Below are 6,077 nucleotides of genomic sequence, written 5' to 3' on the forward strand. Positions count from 1 at the left end.
CTCTTTGTGTTCCTTTGAAATCCAATGTTGCACCAATGGAGCATTCGCAACTTGTCTTCTTATTCTTGATTTGTGTTGCGTGATCCGCTGACGTGCCTCCTGGGTAGTTTTACCTATGTACAATTTGGGGCAAGAGCACCAATTTCCATACACCACGTTCCTTGTCTGACAATTAGTAAAACTCTCATGTTTCCAATGTATTCCATTAAAGGAGAACACTGCGCCATCCACAGTTTGGCCGCAGCATGTACAATTTCCACATCTGTGATGTCCTACTACAGGAAGTAATCCCAACATCCCTCTTAATGTTGGTTTTGGTTCAGAGGGTAAGGCTGTTCGCACTATCTGGTTTGCCACGCTTTTTTCTTTTTTTAAAGCGAATAGGGGTGGTTCCTGGAAGTCGCTGTGTAAATCCTTTACTAGGTGCCAATTTTGCATCATCAACTTACGCAGATGTTGTGCGCTAGGTCCGAACGTAGTGACACAGACAATCCTGTTTGGGTCGGATCGCTCTCTTTTTTGCAGTAAAGATTCCCGTGGGACCCACCATGCTCTTCTTAGTGAATGTTTTAAAAGCTTTTTGGGATATCCTCTCAAGCAAACGCTCCAACAAAGCACTAGCATGTTTAAAATATTCGTCTTTATTGGAGCAGTTTCTTCTAATTCGAAGAAATTGGCCGAGTGGCAAGTTTTGCTTGAGGCTTCTGGGGTGGTGGCTCGTATAATGGAGTGCTCTGTTCCTGTCAGTTGGCTTCCGAAACAAAGTAGTCCCCAGTTTGCCCTCTGTCGCATAAACTTCCACATCCAAGAAGGTAATACTCCTATTTGATTTAATATGACTTAATTTGATGTCCTCTGACTTTGAATTTAGCCAAATCATAAAGTCATTCAGTCTTTCCTCCGTCCCGGACCAGATGAAAAAAACGTCATCGATGTATCTCATATAATTTGAAATACTTTCGGAAAATGGATTGTCGTTATATATGAATTTGTTTTCATATAGGCCCATGAATAGAATGGCCAGCTCTGGTGCAAAGGGGCAGCCATGGTCAACCCCTTTGTTTGATAATAGAAGTCTGTGTCAAATTGAAAGTAATTTTTTTGCAAGGCAAACTTCGCAAGTCTGACTATAAAACTAGTGGGCACTCTGGTAGGTCTTTCCCTCTGTTCAAGAATTTTTTTTAATGTTTCCAATGCCTGTTCCTGTGGAATTTGAGTGTATAATGACACTACGTCCATGGTCACCATTAGTTGGCTCTTCTCATCAAATTCAATGGATATTATTTTATTCAGAAATGCTGTAGTATCTTTAAGGTGTGCCGGTATCATCTCAATGAACGCTTTGAGGAAAAAATCAATATATTTTGCTACTGGTTCTGCCAATGACTCACATCCCGAAACTATTGGACGTCCCGGGGGGTTAATAGCATCCTTGTGCATTTTCGGGAGGACGTAGAACACTGGTATTCTCGGGTTCTTATTCTGTAGGAGCGCATGTTCCTTCAGTCCTAAGATTCCTAAGTCATATCCTTCCTGTAGGATGGCAAAAAGCTCATTCTGTAGTTCCTTTGTAGGATTATTATTGATCTTTCTGTAACAGGTTGGATCCTCAAGTTGGCGTCTCACTTCATTTCTGTATTTATTGATGTCCCAAAGGACTACCGCTCCACCTTTATCCGCTTGTTTAATAATAAGCGTTTTATCATCTCTTAGCGAGCCGATGGCATCCTTCTCGCTTCTCCATAGATTGTAGTTGACATATTGTTTCTTTCTCTCTAAGGCAGTTATTCCTGATAGTATAGTTCTTTCAAATGTAATGACCTCTTTGCGGACCTTCCTCGCAGGAGGACAGAACATTGATTTTTTTCGAAAGCCAGTGACTTCAACACCGTGTGTTTCAGGTGTATCTTTAAAGTAGATTTTAAGCCGTATCTTCCGACAAAATTCAGTTGCTTCCAATTTCATTTTTATAAAATCCGTTGGTCTGACCGGGACAAACGAGAGTCCTTTTTCAAGGACCGCAGACTCAGCGTCAGACAACACATGGTTAGAAAGGTTAAACAGTGATGATGGATTTAACTCCTGTAATATTGCCGTCTTGTTCGCATTTCCCATGGCTGATAGTTCGAACGTGGCCTGCCCCTCCCTCGTTGCTGGCCTCTGGCTAAAAAAGGCTGAGGATTTTGTTGCTGATTTTGTAGGTTTCCCCTATGGCTTGGATTGTTCCTTGTATCATTAGCATCCGATTCCCCCCCTGACGAGGAGGAGGTATCCGAGAAAGTCAGGAATTTATTTCTTGATCGTCCTTGGTTATCCTGGAAAAACCGTTTTTGATTTGGTCGTGTATAAAAGTCCAGTTGTAAATACGGATAGACAGTTTCCAATATGAAGTTCTTTTTATCCAGTTCATATCTGTTCTCTTTCTGGGTAACCGTGTAGTCTTTAAATTCCAATATTTCTTTCTCTATCTTCTCGAGAAGCCCTTTGGCATCCGAGATCAGTTGGTTGTTTTGGATTTCTATTTCTAGGACCGAGATTTCTTCTAGTTGTTTGAGAGAGATCCTATGCGCTGTTTCAACAGTAAGGACCATAAGATCCCTACTGCACTTGGTCTCAATCCCACTGAATCCTTTTTTATATTCAGGATCATCAACAAAAACCATTGGGGTGTTTCTAATTTGCAAGCCAGAAGGGATCGTGCCCGCCCGCAAGTGTTGGAGCAGAAAGTGTCCATGCAGATCTGTCCTGATCTGTTTCTTTCGTAACCTAATTAGTCTATCCGATTCATTTTGGGTTTTTGCTGTTTGACTCATGGTAGCTGACGCGAAAACCGGAGGCGCACTAATCAGTCTCTGAATATGCTCTTCGCTATATGCGAACGTGTCTTTTTCGGACATACTACGAAAACAACTCAATTAACACTGACAGACTTAGACAATATGCACACTGACACAAAACAACACTTAGTGTAAATGTTACCCTAAATGTGAGAGGTATGATTCTACCTCTATGGACCTCGCGAGCCAGCGCCCGCACTAGAACCAGGAGAACAACACAGGGTCAAGACTCCTAACTCAGTAAGGCTAAGTCAAAATTAAACAAAAGAACAACACAAATGCCAATACTGAATTTGACTTTCTCTGTTTGAACGACCTCTATGAAACAAAACATAAAGGCCTGTTTATTTATAACGTCACTGATTTATTTGCATACAAATTTCACTAATCAATTTGTTTTTTATTTTCTATATTTTGTCAATAACAAGACTTTTTTGTGCATCACATATTATATACAATTAAATACAAAAATACACACTCTACTTTACAAATCTACAGTTCATTCACTCCAAATTTGGCCAATCCATACATACTACACTCTTTCCAACCACACTCAGCACCACATAAAACAAACACACTTTTGAGGTATGGCCTTTCGTCAAAGAAGTTAGATTCTTCAATTAATGTACCCCAATTTTATTAAAACAGTAACCTAAATAACAAAAAAAGGTCTATTGGAAACCAATTCTCTGGTAATCTAACACATTCCATCTATTCTTATTTTACATTGACATAAGGCCAGGTCAAATAGGTCGACGCGTTTCGAGCCCCCAATTGCGGGGCTCTCCTCAGGACCAATTAATTCTACAAAACAAAAAAACAAATGCACCTCATTAAGACACTCATTTTGTCAATTTGCAAATATCCAAAAGACAACTATTAGCCACCAGCCGGCTTCCAACACTCCTACCTTTTCTTCAATATAATTGGCATCCGTTGTGTGAGGGGAGGAGGGCTTGTTGTGTGTTTTTGTTAGCAAACAGTAACACCAACGGACTCTAGGCACAAAGAGACAGAAGACATATAGACTTTACACCAAAATATCCGTGTTTACATTACACTAGTAAGGAGCTGAAATTTGACACCACTAACCTGTCTATCGCTGAGCAAGTCGAGAAAGCCCTAGACATGAAAAGACAAAGAGTCACAATGAACACTTGCTGCGTGCTTTTGATTCACAGAGAACAGCAAAAGTTATATTTACTTAAAAGCACTGACCTTACTCGCGGTAAGGATGCTCAGAACCCTAAAAACATGGGCAACGGGAGAGCCTATTAGTACATATTATCCTCATAATGCACATAAGCTGGGCCAAGCGCCATGAACAAAAGCGACTGACCTGAATGTTTATTGTATTCCGTAGACGGGCTGTTCCTGTGTTGACGCTGCTTGTTTCCTGCAGGCTCCTGCGGGCGGAAGGGGGGGGGGTGGGTAATTAGAGCGATACGGAGTTATAAAAAGGGCTAACGGTCCAAATATGACAGGACTCCCGCTTAGTACTTACTTAGTTCCCCAGTGACGCCTCCATGTACAAAGTGGCAGAAGTCTGGACAGCGTACACTCCTTCTTTCCTTTCTACATTGTATTTCCGATCACGTGATCGCAAGTTTCTTAAAGGGGCCTACACCTGTATGTTGTCAACTAACTTTATAAATCACGGAGGCAATGCCTTTAGACGACATACGAACAGTCTAATACAATGTCTAGCCTTAAATAGATGAGTCCTAAAACAACCCTGAATATATAAACGATTTAAGACTAAAAATACATGTCATTGGCCCATCACCACGGATTCAATCATAATCTTAAGCTCGGAGCGCCACACACTGGACACAGTCCCAACAGTGAAATAGCCTCTGGACTGACAGGTCGATTTTGTAGTATAAATCCAGGGGTGTCTATGTCCCTTATCTACACGCCACTACAGAGCCTTCTACGGTGTCCCTCTGAAGATCTCAGAGATCTCATTTAGGCCATCTATTGCTGTGTTGAATTTCATTATTAGGAGTGCTTCACGCTGTCCAAGTTTTGATTCAAAGTCTCCCCCTCGTGGGTCCTTCTCAATTTTTGAGATTATAGTCCAATGGAAGTAATCCTCTTTGTGTTCCTTTGAAATCCAATGTTGCACCAATGGGGCATTCGCAACTTGTCTTCTTATTCTTGATTTGTGTTGCGTGATCCGCAGATGTGCCTCCTGGGTAGTTTTACCTATGTACAATTTGGGGCAAGAACCCCAAATTCCATACACCACGTTCCTTGTCTGACAATTAGTAAAACTCTCATGTTTCCAATGTATTCCGTTAAAGGAGAACACTGCGCCTTCCACAGTTTGGCCGCAGCATGTACAATTCCCACATCTGTGATGTCCTACTACAGGAGGTAATCTCAACATCCCTCTTAATGTTGGTTTTTGTTCACAGGGTAAGGCTGCTCGCACTATCTGGTTTGCCACGCTTTTTTCTTTTTTTAAAGCGAATAGGGGTGGTTCCTGGAAGTCGCGTAGGGCTCAACACAGGAAGAGAGCTGTGCACTCTTTATTCCAGCCCCTCCTGCTTGGCTGCAGCCAATTTGTCTGGACACGTGTTTTATGCTCTCCTGCTTCGCTGGACTGAAAGCAATTAAAACAGTGGCATCGAGAATTATTTTTGCCCCCTTATTGTCCTTTTGAGTCAGCATTTGGCCCTCACTTACTTGTTTGCAGGTCCCTTGACTTCCTAGTAAAGCTGTGAATCAAGTGTTTATTTAACCCCTTCACTGCTGAGGCTTTTTCCACTCCAGTGCTGAGCCCTTATTTGACTATTTGGGGTAGTTGACGCTTAGGACTCCATCATTTTTTTTCTTCAAATAAGCTATCAACGCCAAATTTGCTTTCCTTTCTTTCAATATCCCGGGGATGCTAAAGGTACATTTAGTGGTTTTTGTGACAAATAATTGTTGAATGAAACAAAATAGTGAACATTTGTGACCACGTTTTCGTCTGTAACTTTTTGTCACGATGGCAAATTTACAAAGACAATATACCATTGCATCCTCCAGCCCTTTGAAGGGATATTTAGGGTTTGTAGGTTGCACAAGAACCTATAGTGCCCAGAGCCTACTGAGCTGTACTGTGAAAATGGGTATCAAGGAAAACTATGCATTTCTGAAATGGACACCCGATCTGAAGTTTAGGAGCAGTTATTAGTAGCTCTCTGAATTTGTGGGAACCCTTGCTAGCATGTGATTTGGGGGCATTTTTCG

The 6,077-nt window shown here is 41.5% G+C and overlaps 1 long non-coding RNA gene across 1 annotated transcript; it reads right to left on the reverse strand.

Annotated features, from left to right (window-relative positions):
• Nucleotides 1-3,773: 3,773 nt before the first annotated feature.
• LOC144767340 (uncharacterized) lies at nt 3,774-4,130 on the reverse strand. Its single transcript, XR_013598154.1, has 3 exons — nt 4,056-4,130; nt 3,930-3,959; nt 3,774-3,835 (listed from the first exon to the last, which is right to left on the reverse strand). It is a non-coding gene; the product is annotated as an uncharacterized LOC144767340 (long non-coding RNA).
• Nucleotides 4,131-6,077: the final 1,947 nt, after the last annotated feature.

This window comes from Lissotriton helveticus, chromosome 7 (genome assembly GCF_964261635.1).
Source record: "Lissotriton helveticus chromosome 7, aLisHel1.1, whole genome shotgun sequence".
Classification (NCBI taxonomy): Eukaryota; Metazoa; Chordata; class Amphibia; order Caudata; family Salamandridae; genus Lissotriton; species Lissotriton helveticus.